General features: G+C 46.1%; 1 protein-coding gene across 5 annotated transcripts in view; it reads right to left on the bottom strand.

Annotated features, from left to right (window-relative positions):
- The window catches only part of ELMO3 (engulfment and cell motility 3), a 32,268-nt gene extending 15,524 nt beyond the window's left edge, over positions 1-16,744 (bottom strand). For 2 of the 5 annotated variants that reach the window (XR_015750642.1, XM_087971583.1), the window contains exons 1-13: positions 16,460-16,744; positions 13,447-13,549; positions 10,110-10,223; positions 9,919-9,959; positions 8,422-8,494; positions 7,930-7,980; positions 5,595-5,764; positions 4,685-4,784; positions 3,070-3,221; positions 1,625-1,703; positions 1,427-1,477; positions 761-883; positions 503-633 (exon numbers count right to left, since the gene is read on the bottom strand). The gene's annotated coding sequence lies outside the window, so the exon portion shown is untranslated. Of the gene's footprint in view, positions 1-502; positions 634-760; positions 884-1,426; positions 1,478-1,624; positions 1,704-3,069; positions 3,222-4,684; positions 4,876-5,594; positions 5,765-7,929; positions 7,981-8,421; positions 8,495-9,918; positions 9,960-10,109; positions 10,224-13,442; positions 13,550-16,459 lie in introns of those variants that run through there. The other 3 variants (XR_015750641.1, XM_087971582.1, XM_087971584.1) reach the window with 2 other exon arrangements.
- Between the last annotated feature and the right edge of the window lie 450 nt (positions 16,745-17,194).

Below are 17,194 nucleotides of genomic sequence, written 5' to 3'. Positions count from 1 at the left end.
CACAGCTGCCAAAAGAAATGAGCAATGACGAACTAAGGGTCGACGTGGGTGTAAAGCCACAGGTGGACGATGAGAGCCCACTCCCCTAGGGATTAAAAGAGGAGCAAAAGGGGAGGGGGCTTTTGCAGGAAACCGTTAGTTCGTTGCAGTGTGAAGATCTGTCTGTGCATCTCAGACACTTTGTGCCGAGTCCTTCCTTGTCAGCACTGCGTTTGGAAATATTCACTTGGCAGCTCTCCCAGGCTAGATAAGGTCTGTGCTCCTGATTACACCCTTGAAAGACTGTTTGCCAGGCCTTTGGTTTGAATGCGAATGCAAGAAATTCACCTTCGTTTAATAAAAGGGGTTTTGCCGGGACAAAGAGTCTGCTTAGAGCTTTTGGGGGAAGAAGCCTTGGTCAGTACAGTAGGTCGGTCGGTAGATAAGTAGATCCTGGCTGGGCTCACCATGATAAACCCCCTCCTGCTTCTAAGCAGCTTCAAAGAGTCTGAGCAGAACTCACCACAAAGCCCAGCTTGCGGAATTCTTTCGCGCAAAGCGAGTGTCGAGCTCAGTGTTATAGCTGCCAGCGGACGACTCGTTCTCAGACACAAAGGCAGCATGGCGCAAAGACTGGAGGAGGTCCCGTTGTTCCTGCACATCAAAAACAACCATATTTCCTAGCTGGTGGAGGAGGAAGGCAATGGCCGCTCAAGGCATCAATTAAAAAAAACCACACACACACACACAGAGAAGAGGAACTCAAGACCAGGGCACAGACCTGAGAATAGGGATCCATGGGGGCCCTCATTCGACGCTCCAGAAGGTTGAGTGTGAGGGACTGCAGGACGTAGAGGTAGTGAGCCATCTCATCCGCAATTGGGTCCGAAGCATGGACAATGTTCTGAAGAAGAAGTCCAAGAGGGGCACAATATGACACTGACCCATCATTCCCCTTGGGAGCTAACATCTCACTTCCCAACGTGGGGTTCAGCAAGGACAAATGTGCCTGTCTACAGAGCTGAAAGTGTTAAGCCCAGAAGCTGCAGGTTAGGCAAAGTCTCCAGCAGGTTCTGACCAGTTCTGGAGAACTGATAGCGAAAATTTTGAGTAGTTCGGAGAACTGGCAAATCCCACCTCTGACTGGCCCCTGACCCCCATCTATCCCCTGCGTACGGAGTCCCAGCTGATCGTCTGGGTCTTCTTTGGTTGCCCCGAACAGGAGAGCGGAGCTGAAAATCAGGTTAGTAGGGTGGGGAGGGAATGGGGATTTTACGGTATCCTTCCCCTGCCACGCCCACAGAACTGGTAGTCAACAAATTGGAATCCCACCACTGACTGGTTGGGCTGAAGCAAAGAAAGCCCCTGAAAGTTAGACCTGGCAGCCCAAGCTGTGAAGGAGCGAAGAAGCTTGAGGGAAGGAAACAGATGCCACCTCCATGCCCACCTTGTGGATAAACTGCCGGAGGTTCTTCTCCCCTAGGTAGTCCATCATATCCTAGAAATGGAAAACAGGCGGTGAGACAATCCTACATTCGACCAGACCCATCCTTCTCTTGCAGGATGGATGGGAAGACTTATGCAAATATATATATTCTCCCGGTGTAAGTTCTAAAGAAATAAGATTTTAAAACATCTGCCTTACCCTTCTTTCTGCCTCGCCAGCATTGAGGAGGAGAGCAATCAGAAGGGCCATAGCTTTGAGTTGCAGCTGCGTGTTCATTCTAATAGAAAGGGGGGGTGGGGGGAGCCAGAAATTAGACTCCATCTCATACCAGAAGGATAAAGGAGCACAGTGGCTCACGTGGTCAGGATCCTGGGTGGGAGGCTAGCAAGCCCACGTTCGAGACCCAAGCGCTGCCGTGAGTTGGGATGAGCTCCCGTCCTTTGCTCCAGCTCCTGCTGGGGACATGAAAGACACCTCCCACCCGGGACAACGGTGATATCACTGGCTGATCCTTTCAACCTGGAAGCACCGCAGGACTTCCAACACGAGGGCAATGCTACGAGAAGCCTTGGATTTCCCCATAACCTCCATGATCCTCACCAAGGATTCTCCGTGGGATCGCCAGGAGATTCCCCAACTTCCCAAGGGAGCAGGAAGAAGTTGGGAGGGCCGTAACATCACCACCGCCCGCTTGAGAAAGGGATGATCAGCACACTACAGTTGGTGGGAATTCCAATTTGGGGGAATATAACTCCCACAAATAAGTGTTGAGGGTGGGGGGGAACCCCACACCTGGGAGATTGCAACAATCACAAAACAATTGGAGGTGATTGACAGATGTTGATACACCATCAGCAATCTCTCTCTCTGCAGGCAGAATGGCTAGAACAGTGATGGTGAACCTTTTTGTTTTGGTATGCCAATAGCGCGCTTGCGTGCCGGTACCCACAATGCAATGCGCCCCCCCCCCCCCGCACATGCAACACCCTCGCCCTGTCCCCTTACCTGCACTGCACATGCGCACACCTCCCAGCTGATTTTAGGCCCGGTTTGAGGCCGTTTTCGCCCTCCCAAGGCTTGAGGGAAGCCTTTGCAGCCTCGGGAGGCCGAAAAACGGGCCCTCCGGAAATACCGGAAGTGCCCGTTTTCAGCTCGGGGGACGCCGTTTTCACCCTCCCGGAGGCTCGAGGGAGGCCTCAGGAGGCTGAAAACAGGCCCATTTCGGCACTTCCAGAAGGCCCGTTTTTCGGCCTCCGGAGGCTGCAGAGGCTCTCCTTGAGCATTGGGAGGGTGAAAACGGCCTCAAACGGGCCGAAAATTCAGCTGGAAGGCGCACACATGCTCAGTGCATGTAAGTTTAGGTTGGGGCTCACGTGCCTACACAAATGGCTGTGTGTGCCATCTGTGGCACGCATGCCATGGATTCGCCATCACAGTGCTAGAACATCACAGCCGCAACCTTAAAAAGCCGCATTCCGTTCTACAACACTTTTGGGGGGGGGGGGTGTTTCCCCCTTCTGCCAATAAACGAGAGAGCCGCTGCTGGGAAAGAAGCAGGGCCCTTTCCGAATCCTGTGGGTTGTGGGCTTCTTGGGAGGTTGGACTGCTGGAAAGCTGCTCCTTACGGCTCATCCTATGCTTACACTTGCAGGAGGGCAATGAGACGATCCAGGGTCACCTGTTGCTTGACCAGCTCAAAGAGAGCCCGACTGGTGGGCACCATGTTCTCCAAGATGGCCAGGGAAATCTGCTGGATGGAAGCATCCAAGGGACTGATATTGATGTAACTCACAATCTACAGCCAAAGAACAGATTTTTCAGATCATTAGACAATTGACAGGGATCAACATCTCCGCTCACTTTAATCGCTTGGGTTCTTTCCTTCTTTGCAACGACAAAGTTTTCTACCACGGCTGGCACTCAGTTGGTCAAATCCCTTGGGCAGCTTTTGTATAAACTTAAAACAGGAAGTCATATGACAAACAGTTGTGGAAAAATTGGTTATCTTGCTTTGAAGCCACCGCGGTCTCGATTCTTAAGCTTTTAGCAGCAACAGAGCCTGTGAAATTCTCAGCAAACTATATCCTCTAGAAAATTAGATCGCTTGTGGAAATACACAATTTCCTTTTGGCTTCTATTGAATTGACCCCATAAAATATCAAGTTAATCATTCCAGAACTTGCCTAGGCACTCTGATCCTTGCTAAAGTAATGTTGGTAACCTTCTCTAGTCCTGGAAGTGGATCCAAGATATGCTGAGTGGATCCTTTAGCTGCCTGTGATCTTCCTGTGGGATTTTCCCATCACTCCCCATCTCAAAGTCTTTCTGTGTTTTGTGTCAGCCAAACTACACAACAGCGATAATTCAAGGGGGGTGGAATCGACACATAATAGTAAATTGAAGTAAAATTCCTTGGCCTTTTTCAAATGGTATATAACATGACTTTAAAGTGCCCATTTTACACTGAAAGATAGAGCTTTTGAAAAAGCTTTCCTGTGCACCTTATTTTTACACGTTTACAGTGTTTTGTTTTTTCTCCAAAATGCTTAAGATTACAACTCACTTTGTAAACACCCCAGTGAGATTTGATTATTGGATAGATCAGACCGACAGATAGATGGATGTAGTCAGCCACTGTTCCTAGATGTGGTTCAGATAGTCTTGAAAATCAATCTGATGTTTAAGAGAGAGGTTTTGTAATAACACTAACTTCCTCTTCACTCATATTAAAAGAAAGAATAGGAAGAAAAGGGAAAAGGTGTGTGTGTGTGTGTGTGTGTGTGTGTGTGTGAGAGAGAGAGAGAGAGAGAGAAGGAAGGAAGGAAGGAAGGAAGGAAGGAAGGAAGGAAGGAAGGAAGGAAGGAAGGAAGGAAGGAAGAAAGAAAGAAAGAAAGAAAGAAAGAAAGAAAGAAAGAAAGAAAGAAAGAAAGAAAGAAAGAAAGAAAGAAAGAAAAGAAAGACAAGAAAATAAAAGAAAGGAAGAAAAAAGGAAGGAAGGAAGGAAGGAAGGAAGGAAGGTAGAAAAGGAAGAAAAAAGGAAGGAAGGAAGGAAGGAAGGAAGGAAGGAAGGAAGGAAGGAAGGAAGGAAGGAAGGAAGAAAGAAAAGAGCCTATGAACCCAAAATGAGATGTCTATGAAGTCCACATTCCCAACCTTGGTTTGCAACTCCACTAAATCCTGCCCATCTCCTGAAGAGAAATCTAGAACCCAGATGCTCTGATAACAGAACAAGACCTGCTTCAGTGTGCGGTCCCTTACCTTTTTGATGAAAGTGGGGCTGAGGGTCTCCCAGGAAACAAAATCATGTTCCATCAGCTCTACAAAGGCCTTCAGGGTATACGCCAGAATCTCCCCTGTACTGGAGTAACAGACAGCAAACAGGGTAAGAGCCAATGGGCGGGTGGGAGACTCAAACCCAGAAACCATAGGAAGGATGCATTTAGAGGAACCTAGGAGGAGAGAGAAGGAACAAAGAAGAAGAAGAAGAAAAAGGAAATGTCTCCATAAAAGCCAACGTCCCAGGGGGAAAAAAAAGGCCAAGGAAGCAGAAAGAGATGGGACAGATTATTCTAAGGAAAACCTCAAGGGCCACCACAATAATGTCGTTGAGAAACACCTGCTTGTTATATTTTAAGGGTGCACTCTTTGCATAACTCACTCTGGTCACAGTGTGGACAGTTGAATCCCTAAAAATTTGTGATTATTAATTCATGAAAACAGAGGAAAACAATGGAGAAGGAAGAGTTAAAACACACAAATTTAGCTAAACCCATACGGATTGGTGCCTCCTTCCTGGGACTCAACCGGAGCAGTTCACTGATCAGTAAAGTATTATTGGCTGAAGGGGGCACCCCAATGAACAACGGGGTCCCGCATGAAAATTGTGGGCAAAGCCAAACGAAAACCAAAACATTTTTTTGGAGGGGAAATTTGCAAAGTGTTCTCCATGATGGCAAGGCTTAAAAAGAGCGGTGCTCTTAACATCGCAGTCATGTTCACGTTTCATTGGCAAATTGGCTCCAGGAATTGCGTAAGGGCATTGTAGAAGACCACATTCCGTCCATAGGCCATGGATGGTCTACCCCATAGCTACCTGAGGAGCTGCAGAAAAACATCCTTGGAAGAGATCAGAAGGAAACCTCGGGCCAAAAAGCCTGAAGATACTCACTTATTATCTTCTTCCACAATCGAGAAGAGTTGATTCAGGCCATTTCTGCTAATAAACTCCTGCGCAAAGGCCACATCCCGGGACAGGCCGGCCAGCTTCTTCAAAGAATTGGTCTTCACGTCCACACTGTTGCTTTGAATGCCCCCGTGCAGCTTTGCTGCCTCTTGATCCTGCAAAGAGATATTTGGGGGGGGAAATCAAAGAGGATGACATAGCCACACTTGGAATATTGCTGCGTTCAGTTCTGATCACGTTATTGTCAGGATTCCAGCAATTGCTATTTTATGGCACTGAGGGAGAAAAAAAAGCTAAGGCGTATTTTATAAGGTTTCTAAAATAATGCATGGCATGGAAGAAGAGAGTGGTAGCTTGGCTCTTCCCACAGAATCAAAATCCTGGTTGATCCAATGACCAGCAATAGTTTTTAATGCCAGTAAAATCATACTTATGCCAGAGTTGGTATTCAGCAGGTTCTGACCAGTTCTGGGGAACCGGTAGCAGAAACTGAGTAGTTTGGAAAACCAGCAAATACCGCCTCTGACTGGCTCCGCCCCCTCTATTCTCCGCCTCCCAAGTCCCAGCTGATTGGCTGGCTCTTCTTTTGTTGCCCTGCACAGGAGAACGGAACTGGAAAGCAGGTTAGTGGGGTGGGAATGGGGATTTTGCAGTATCCTTCCCCCAGAAGTGGGGAAGGAATGGGGATTTTACAGTATCCTTCCCCTGCCACAGCCACCAAGTCACGCCCATAGAACCAGTAGTAAAAAATTATGAATCCCACCACTGACTTATCCCCTCAGCAGAGCACAATCAAGGAAGGAAGATTCTTTAAACGAGTTTAAACAACAAGAAATAAGCCTTCGATTACAAAAAAGCTTGAAAAGTGAGATAGGAATTCACCCAGCCCTCCTTTTATTAGTGAGTTCCTTAAGTTCAGGTCTCCTCTGAAGCTTCTGAATTTCTTTTTCCCAATTTGTTTGCACATCCCTCGGGCTGAAAATCTGTGTGTGTGTGTGGTGTGTGTGTGTGTGGTGATAAGTCCATAGTAAGCTGACTTATCTGCTGATAGTTTCTACAGATCTTTTTCCTCTCTGTCTCAGCAAAGCCTCTAGTTATATATATATATTTGCAACACATTTGGTGGAATAGTGGGAAGGTAGGTAAGTTTTGCATTTGCACCAAGGTGATTTCTTCCCCCCACCAAAAAAAAATAACTAAATGAAACCAAGAATTGACTCAAGCCAACAGTAAAAGTTACATTAATGCAATTGCTGCGAGTTCACATTCTGCAGATGTGTAAGGTGGGCAGATGTGTTCCCATTGAACGTATCTGGAGGGGTCTGGATTGAGGAAAGCTTGTGTTAAAACCTCAAAAGGAACACAACTGCAGCCCATCTCAATGCTGCTTCGATTATGTGCCTAGGAATGGGCATAATAATATTTTGCTGCTAAGCACTGGAATCTTAAAACAGTAAGGACTGTAAAATTTAGCCAAAGTAGCAAGAACAAAAAGTAACTCAAAAGTATTGACATAAATAGATGGTAAAAATAGTAGCCAGGATGTGGGTGGTTTTTTTTTTTAAAAAAAACAGCTCTCACTCAAAAAGCGTTCTGTAGCAAGTCGGTGTTTATTTTCCTTTGAATTTCCTCCAAGTAAGGAAGAAAGAAGCAGCTGAAATGAGTTAAGGGCCACCGTGATAAGAAATCAATGACCTTTGACCATCAACGTCCTCCATCCAATCCTTAAAAATAAATAAATAACTGAAAATTGATGGAGGGAACTGCATGATTTTACAATAAAAGCCTCATTTGAAAGCCTTCTATTTTTCTTTTTACGATCTCTTGCTCCGAGGTGGAGTCAGGGAGACTGAATGGAGCTAGAATTTATTGGCCAGATGCCCTTCCTGACATCTACACAGGGTTCACAGCAGATATTTTCTCTTTGTGCTCTGAGAGAGAGAAACATCTGTCTCTCCCTAGGATTGAACTCTCAACCTTCTGAGTGGGAAGCAAGCTCTTCACTTCTAGGCCAACGAGCAGCTCTGAAAGTATTTTATAACACAACCATATTTGCAGTTTCCCAAATTTGCCAGAAAAAAAATGCATCACTATCCTAAGGATGTGCGTAAATTATCAAACTGGAATAGCCAGCAGGATGTAAAGGGGTTATCTGGTTTTGTTCTAATGATTAGTCGGCAAGATTTGCAAGATGACAAAATGCCCAGTAAGAAAATAAGGGGAAAAGCATGCAGAAATCACATGCTTGGAATCTACAAACGACGTTGTCCTTGAGCAAAGACAAAATTCGGAATGCTTTCCTGTTTACATTGGGACCTACCGGAGCAGTGGTCAATTGCAGGATACTCCCATTCTTAATTTCTCCACGGTTCTGACAAAACAAGAAAACAATTGCACAATCAAAATCTCAAAACACTGAATAAAAGCAGCCAAAGATGAACTTGGAGAGGAAAAAGTTCAAAGCGATCTTCCAAATTTCTATCTTGCCAACATTTTAACTAGCCTTCTAGGAGAACTGAAAAATAAGAGGCAGAAAAAGTTGTTTTACTAATGGTAATCATTCAATGTTCATCTTTTTTTTTTTTTGGCCAGGCTATAATCATCCTTGCAGGCATTTTTTTTTTTTTTTTTTTGCAGGTTGGTCTACTAAACTCTTTCTCAAATGCACTCACCAGTTCTTTTTTTTTAAAAAAAAACAAAACAATTTTATTAATTTTCTACAAACAAACAAGACAAACAAAACATTAAAACATCAACTCTCTTATGTACACACAGTGTGTCGGTTGGTTCATCAGTTTTGAAATGGACTCACCAGTTCTGTGATGTAAGCTTGTTGGCCGTCCACGTACTGCAGAGCATAGCGCTCGGAATTATTTAGGTTCCACCTATGTTAGAGACAGACAATTGGAATTTGGCCCAGGGTGCAGAGATCCCTTTCCAAAACTGGGGTATTTCCATCTCCCAGGAAAGAAACTGGACATTCAAGGGAATGTATTGTCTGAATCATGCAAATGTTTGCTACTCAACTAAGTTTTCTACAAAGTTTAATCAAACTCTGTGTTTATCTGAAAGGAACATGATCCTCAAAAAAAAGGGGAGGAAAGGGAATTAGAGAGAAATTATACATGCCTGTATTTGTTTTATATATACACACATACATACACACACACACACACCCATCCTGGGGGAGTAAAATTCTGTGCAATAGCCAACTCAGCCTTCACCAGTTCTTGGAGGTGTTTCCCTACCTCCATAAACATGTTGTTGCATGTGGCATACAAGGCCAAACCAGAAGTCACACTCCAAAAAGGAGAATGGTGAGGACAAAATAACTCTTCATACTAACTGGATTAAATACCAATTACACTTCATTTCTTTTACAACGAGGCTCCAATTTGTAAAATCTATTCTTCTCTCCCTTGCAAGTATGTCAATGATCTATTCTCTTTCACAGATACAAATCACCTTCTCTTATCCAAAACGTGTCTAAAGCATATGAAGAATGGTTGCAAGTATTGAGTATGTCTAGTCTAATGAAAGGACTAGGGGCGACATAGCAGTGTTCCAAAATTTGAGGGGCTGCCCCAAAGAAGAAGGAGTCAAGCTATTCTCCAAAACATCTTGAAGGCGGGACAAGAAGCAATGGATGGAAACTAATCAAGGAGAGAAGCAATGTAAAACTAAGGAGAAATTTCTTGACAGTGAGAACAATTACTCAATGGGAATAACTTGCTTCCAAAAGTTGTGAATGCTCCAACGCTGGAGGTTTTTAAGAGATTGGAACAATCATTTGTCTGAAATGATATAGGGTTTCCTGCTAGAGCAGGGGGCTGGACTAGAAGACCTCCAAGGTCCCTTCCAACTCTGTTATTCTGTTATTATATGGACAAGTACAGACCTTTAATTCCAGCAGGAGGTAATGACGGAAGAGAGGATGGAGAGAAGGGAAGGGTTGAAAGAGGAGGTGAAGGGGGAAACATCTAGAAAAATGCCTGCTATCAGTAATTTGGGGGCTCCGTTGATTTATAGCCGTGCTTTTCAACTTCAGCAACTTGAAGGTGTGTTCAAGATTCAAGTTCAAGAAAGCTAAAGTACATTAACGAAACAGAAAACAGACAAACCTCCCTTAGAACATATTTAATAACTCAAAAGCGGGCGTGGAAAAATACAGTAAGTTTTTGCAAACATTTGGCAGTCAGCAGCTTCTGTCTGAAACCGTTCTATGAATCAGTCTCGGGCTTTTTCTGCTGATCTGCTACAAGGCAAAAGCAAAAGCAAAAAAGAAGAAGAAGAAGGAGTAGCTACTCACACTTCACAGACTTCTTTCACAACTGCTGACAAAGGCTTAGCCTGTAATTAAACATAAACGGCATGAGGATAATTTGAACCTTAAAGCAGAGCCGGTGCACGGAAAATAGAATTGGGCACCCCTGAGATGGCACAACACTTCAATGTGCCAAATTGGGTTTTATTTTTTTTTAAATGTAAAATATCCTCTACCTGATTCAGTTCTATAAGCTGGGGAATTGCGCCCATCATCTGCACAGCGATTTTGACCACATCTTTGGAAGGCGGCATGGTCAGATCTTTTCTGGGTTGACCGTCAGGTCCCTCCTGCAAAAAGTATGAAGATGTCCCTCATCACATCATAGAACAAGGGTCTTCAAACTTGGCAAGTTTAAGACTTGTGGACTTCAAAACCCTGTTGTGGTTTGCCGGCAGAAGGTACAGACGACTGAGGTCTCAGAGAGCGAGGACTCAGATGAGGGGCCTGTGTGTGAGGCAGGGATGGGGCAGGACCATCAGGGAGTGGAGTGCTGCCTTTGGAGATTGTGGAGGCTGGCAGCAATGAGGAAGAGTCCCCCGAGGAGCCTGTGTCCAGGGTATGTGCACGCAGGGCTGCTCGAAGGAAAGAGGAGCTGCAGCAGCACAGGCGACTCAGGAGTAAGGCTGTAAGGTAATGGCCCCTCCCTTAAGAGATAAAAGCCAGCCTGAGAAACTGGAGTTCTTTGCAGAAGGCAAATAAGTTTTGATACTCCAGCCTGGTGGACGTTAGAATATCTGAGTTGGTGTTTGGAGACTCTTGGATTGATTGTTTAGGAAATTTATCTGTTGTTCTTGGCAGTTTCTTGTCGGAGCTAATTAGTTGGAAGCAACCTTTTATCTGTGAAGAAACAGGATTCGTACATGAAACAGTAAAAGGTTGTGCTGTTACCTTTCTCTTGTGTTTACTCTCTTGGAACTAGGTTTGGGTCAGAACACTCCCAGAATTCCTGAGCTAACATGACTGGAGGAGGAATTCTGGGAGTTCAAGTCCACAAGTCTTAAAGTTGCCAAGTTTTGGGACCTCTGGACTGTTATGATTAGGTTAACACCGTGAAGCATAACATGCAAACGCAGCTGATGCATATCATCCCATCTGGGTCTAAAGCAAGGAGGTCTTCAAGTTTAAGATTTCTGGACTTTAACTCCCAGAATTCCTGAGCTAACATGACTGGAGGAGGAATTCTGGGAGATGAAGTCCACAAGTCTTAAAGTTGTCAAGTTTGAAGACGCCTGACACAGAACCATGACAGGGATCAGAAAGGAAAAACGCTACCTGGGCAACGGGAAGGTTTATTGCTAAGATATTTGATAACACACAGGCAATGGAATTTGCACATAGAGCTAACCCTTGAACTTATAACAATTTGCTTAGTGACCATTCAAAGTTACAACAGCACTGAAAAAAAGTGATTTGTGTCCATTTTTCACAGTTATGACCGTTGCTGGATCCCTGTGGCCATACGATTCAGATTCGGATGCTTGACAACTGACTCACACTTACGACGGTTGCAGTGTCCTGAAATCACACGATCTCCTTTAAGCTGACAAGCAAAGTCGGTGGGGGAAACCGGATTCACTTAAGAACCGTGTGACTAATTTAATGACAGCAGCAATCAGTGGTGTCTTAACCGTGAAGCAGACTAAGCACGTGCTTAAGAGCACCAGGCCCAAAGGGGGCACCACAAAAACTTTTTATGTAGCCTTAGCTTGGTGTGATGACCCGGCGTGTATCAAAAATATAATAAAAACCAAAATTTAAATAAAGGTCCTTTAATGCAGGGGTCCCCAACCACCGGTCCGCGGACGGTACCGTCCGCGGAACAACTCCTGCAGTCCGCGGCTTGCTGAGCGCCGCCATCTTTTTCATGAAAAAGTGCTTCGGTGAGCTTTTCCGGGTAGAAAGCTCACCGGAAGCACGCGTTTCATCAAAAAGATGGCGGCGCACTTCGGTGAGCTTTTCCGGGTAGAAAGCCATTTCTACCGGAAAAGCTCACCAACGCTAAGCGCGCCATCTTTTTGATGAAAACGTGCTTCCGGTGAGCTTTCTACCCGAAAGCTTCACGAAGCTTTTTCATCAAAAAGATGGCGGCGCCCAGCGATGCCGGGCATGGCGCCGCAGCTGATGCCGGTACCGGGCGCAGCGTCAAAAGGTTGGGGATCACTGCTTTAATGCCTTCAACTTGGCTTCACTGTTTAATTGTTCACAGTTGAAGATTAAACTATTTTCAAAATAACATTCCAAATGAAAGAAAACAGAGTTCAAATTCAAAGAGCGGATAACGAAGCAAAAACCAAAAACAAACCGCACTGAAGAAAAGTTCCACGACAGACCAGGATAAATAATTACAAACTTCAGGAAGATAACCAGGTACAGTCCGTTGGAAGAACGCCAACTAAGATAAACCTCATCCAGGAAAAGCACTCATTTGTCTCCAGCGTTTGCCAGTATGCAGGTCCAAACTCTTATGCAGATCTCACGCCTGCAGCCCATGAAGACGATCAAGGCCCTCTCCTCCTGAGTAGACCACGTCTCTCCCTGATCCTCTCCTCCCTGCGTGCCCTAGGATGGAGAGGGGGTGGGCGTGGGTCTTCCTCTGACTGCCCAGCAGGCCTCTGCCCTTCTCCAGCCTCCTCCACAACCTCCGGACCCACACCTCCACTCCATGTCGGCTGTTCCTTCTCTCCCTCACAGTCCGACTCTACCAGGGGCAGGACACTTGGCTTTGTTTGTAGAGTGTGTACGAAGAAGGATGGAGGCATCAAGATTTGTCAGTGCTTAGGGCACCAGGAAGCCTTCATCTGCCACTGGCAGCGATTCACTTAAGAGATGGGGCAAGAAAAGTCACAAACTGGGGCAAGGCTCAGTTAACACATTTTCTCACTGAGCAAATGTGGGCTCACTTGTATCCGCATGTCGAGGATTGCCTGTATGTGCAAAGCTGGGCATTTGTGCAACGGACACGCTTGGGAAACAGAGTCACAGGCTGCATGCTGACTTGATCTGTGCCCTATGTCAGGATTCCAGCAATCGCTCTAATTAAATCATGATTCTCCAGCCAAACTTCAAAAAACTTCAAAGGATTCATTAAAGGCGACATACTGGCACTGCCCTGTATGACGCCAACTCTGGCATACGTCATTTACGGTCACCTCTGACCCTGTTTCCCCTCTCCCCCCTGGGTGTGTCATCAATCAGATTCTCCAATTAAATATATTCGCACCAGGCAAAAGCTCTGGTATTTTAGCTACAATCTTTTAAAGGCAAGAGTTGGAATGTACTTTCTGCTTTCAAACTGCTCTTCCAGATTTCCTTCCTCCACCCACCTCCCTTTTATGGAAACTACAAAAACAGGCATAGGAGTGTTTTATGAGTTGACATCCTGGTTTGAAAGGAGGTGCTTAATAATCCTGAAATTGCATAGGAACATGCAAACTGAATTGAAATTGGCTTGTGTTTCTCTGAGAAGCTAATATGAACGTTCTACCAAACAATTCCAGTTCCTTTACCTGCACAGGAAAAGTAGACTGGCTCCCACTGTATCCAAGTAGCTCTTCTTTAGAGACTCAGGCGGTGATGGAAAAGTTGCTTTGTGGCCAAGCCTCACATTTATGGCCTGTGAAGCAAAGGAAAAGCTGAAGTAACATCATAAGCACAGTCAAGGTTTTGCTGAGTGACCACTTTGCTTCAGTTGAAGTTGCCAATCCCTAGTGTGGTCACGAAAGGAGGATTACTTAAAAATTGATGTCCTCTTCCTTCCCCTTGTCCCCAAAGTGCTTTTTCAGGAGGCAACTGACTTTGTTTTTTGTTTGAAGACATTTCCCTTCTCATCCAGCTCTGACTGGATGGTGGGGAATGGAAGGATTTATACTCCTTGCAGACAGCTGGTCATTTGCATCCTTTTAGAGGGTCCTTGAGGCTGCTTGGAGATTTATCTGCGTCCTCAGGGTCATCTGGTGCCTGTAGTCTGCCATTTTTCCTCTGGAAATCCGTTCCTACTGCCACACCATCCAAAGGGTGTTCATCCCAAATTGTATAGATAAAAGTCTGTAGAGACTCTCAGCCATCCTGGTCATGGTTGTCTCATACAATTTGGGATGAACACCCTTTGAATGGTGTGGCAGTAGGAATGGATTTCTAGGGGGCGGAAATTGCAGACTACAAGAACCAGGAGCACCACTCAAGGTGGCCCTGAGAACCCAGATAAACCTCCCAAGTGGCCTCAACCACCCTCTAAAAGGATGCAAATGACCAGCTGTCTACAAGGAATATAAATCCTCCCATTCCCCACTAGCCAGTCAGAGCTGAAGAAGCTTCTTGGATGAGAAGCGAAGAAGTAGTCTTCAAAAGAAAAAACCAGTAAGTTCAGATGCCTCCCAAAAAAAGCACCTTTGGGACAACCATGGCCTGGAGGACTGAGAATCTCTACAAACTTCCCTCCCCTTGCATGACTCAACTGGGACTCAAGGAGAGGAATGGTCAATGAGCTTTCACTGACATAAGAGGGCCAATCCGGGGAAAAGACGCAGCTGCTTTAAAGAGTTGCTGACAAAGTGCAATCTGGGTGCCTTTTTTAGAATCAAATTTGAAATGCTCCAGTTTTACTGCAAAATCACCCTTGCTCACTTGTTCCCAGAACTTTGCAAGCAAATTTGGGGGGGAGGGGGGAGAGAAAGAAAGAGAAGAGGAAGAAGAGGAAAGTCACTCAGAGTCACATCTGTCTGACTGGAGAATTTATTAGTTGGAAGGGTGGAGAGTTAACTAGAAACCCACAAATGGATCTCACTCTGGGAACCAGCCCTTTGCTTAATGATTAAAGTTAAGAGTTTGTCACTTGGATGATTCAAGCTACTTCCTCTTAATTCCACAGAGAGCAGGCTGGCCGGCTTGGCATTCTTCCACCAAGCGCCTTATGGAGGCTGAGACATCACTGAATACTTTAAAAAAAAAACCTCAATTAACTTTAAAAAAAAATCCAGCACTTCAATTTAAAAACATAATAATAATTCATGCAATGCCTTTGACTGAAGGTCTCCAAACTTGGCAACTTTTAAGACTTGTGGATTCCAACTCCCAGAATTCTGGGTGTTGAAGTCCACAAGTCTTAAAGTTGCCAAGTTTGGGGACCCCTGCCTTTGACTTCCACTCACCCTGTTCAAAATTTACACACAAACTTTGTAAAAAAATCATGCAATCCCTTTGACCCTCACCCTGTTCAAAACTTACACACACACACACACACACACAAACTTTGTAAAAATCATGCAATCCCCTTTCACCCTCACCCTCTTCAAAACTTACACACACACACACAAACTTTATTAAAAATCATGCAACCCCTTTGACCCTCACCCTCTTCAAAACTTACACACACACAAACTTTATTAAAAATCATGCAACCCCTTTGACCCTCACCCTCTTCAAAACTTACACTCACACATACAAACTTTATTAAAAATCATGCAACCCCTTTGACCCTCACCCTCTTCAAAACTTACACACACACATACAAACTTTATTAAAAATCATGCAATCCCCTTTCACCCTCACCCTCTTCAAAACTTACACTCACACACACAAACTTTATTAAAAATCATGCAACCCCTTTGACCCTCACCCTCTTCAAAACTTACACACACACACACAAACTTTATTAAAAATCATGCAACCCCTTTGACCCTCACCCTCTTCAAAACTTACACACACACACACAAACTTTATTAAAAATCATGCAACCCCTTTGACCCTCACCCTCTTCAAAACTTACACACACACACACAAACTTTATTAAAAATCATGCAATCCCCTTTGACCCTCACCCTCTTCAAAACTTACACACACACACACAAACTTTATTAAAAATCATGCAACCCCTTTGACCCTCACCCTCTTCAAAACTTACACACACACACACAAACTTTATTAAAAATCATGCAACCCCTTTGACCCTCACCCTCTTCAAAACTTACACACACACACACAAACTTTATTAAAAATCATGCGACCCCTTTGACCCCCACCCTCTTCAAAACTTATACACACACACACAAACTTTATTAAAAATCATGCAACCCCTTTGACCCTCACCCTCTTCAAAACTTATACACACACATACAAACTTTATTAAAAATCATGCAACCCCTTGACCCTCATCCTCTTCAAAACTTACACACACACATACAAACTTTATTAAAAATCATGCAATCCCTTTGACCCTCACCCTCTTCAAAACTTACACACACACACACACAAACTTTATTAAAAATCATGCAATCCCTTTGACCCTCACCCTCTTCAAAACTTACACACACACACACAAACTTTATTAAAAATCATGCAACCCCTTTGACCCTCACCCTCTTCAAAACTTACACTCTCTCTCTCTCCCTTGGCTCCTCTTTTGCTCCTTTGCCAGCCCTCTCACCTGCCCCGCGGAAGGCAAGCCGAGGAGACAAGGGCTCAGCCTCGGGCCCGGCCTTCCTTTGGGAGGAGGTGCGTTTCCAGCCCACACTCAGATCCAGCCTACCTTGCAGGGCTCCACGGGCCACGGGTGGGCGAGAGCAAACCCAAGAGCCCGGCGCCCGCTTTTCGGCTGCGAAACCGTCTCTCCCGGGAGGCTTAGGAGGAGGAGGAGGAGGAGGCGGCCACTTCAGAGCGAAGCGCCCCCCAAACCGGGGCCAAGATCCGGCACCGAAAGTCTCCCCCAGGCCCCGCTTTTTGGGGGTGGGGGTGGGGGAGGAAAGGAAGGAGCTGCAGGATTCCTCTAGATCCCCCAAGTCCTCTTCCGCGTCCGCCCAGCAGCCTCCTCCTCCTCCTCCTCCCCCCCCTCCCCGCGCTTCTTAGCTCGGCTTTCCTCCGCGCATCCGTGCCCGGGCGGGGAATCGAGCAGCGCGCTCCAAGCGGGGGAAGCCTCGGCGGCGCCCGGACCGGCTGCCCGGAAAGAGAGCGAGCGAGAGGCTCCTGCAAGGCCGGCGGGGCGGCTCTCGGGCGAAGCGGGGCTGGCGAGACGCGAGCGAGGGGAAGGGGCGCCGCCGCCGCAGCCCCCGCCGCCGCCTTCTCCTCTCCTCCTCCTCCTCCTCCACCCCGCTTGGCTAGGCCGTCCTTCTCCCGCTCGGCGCTCGGCAAGTTCCGGGGCGGTGGCCGGCGAGGCCGTCTCCGCCCCTGGAGCGAGGGAGGCGGGAAGAGGGCTGGAGGGAGGCCGCTGGAGGAACGCCGCTGACCGGGGTGGGTAGGGGGTGGGGGTGGGTGGACAACCCCTCCC

The sequence above is a fragment of the Notechis scutatus genome, chromosome 9, assembly GCF_049901735.1.
Source record: "Notechis scutatus isolate UNSWTSFEM ecotype Mainland chromosome 9, rNotScu1.2, whole genome shotgun sequence".
NCBI lineage: Eukaryota > Metazoa > Chordata > Lepidosauria > Squamata > Elapidae > Notechis > Notechis scutatus.
Note: the sequence above shows the minus strand (reverse complement) of the source record. Positions and strands in the feature narration are given on the sequence as shown.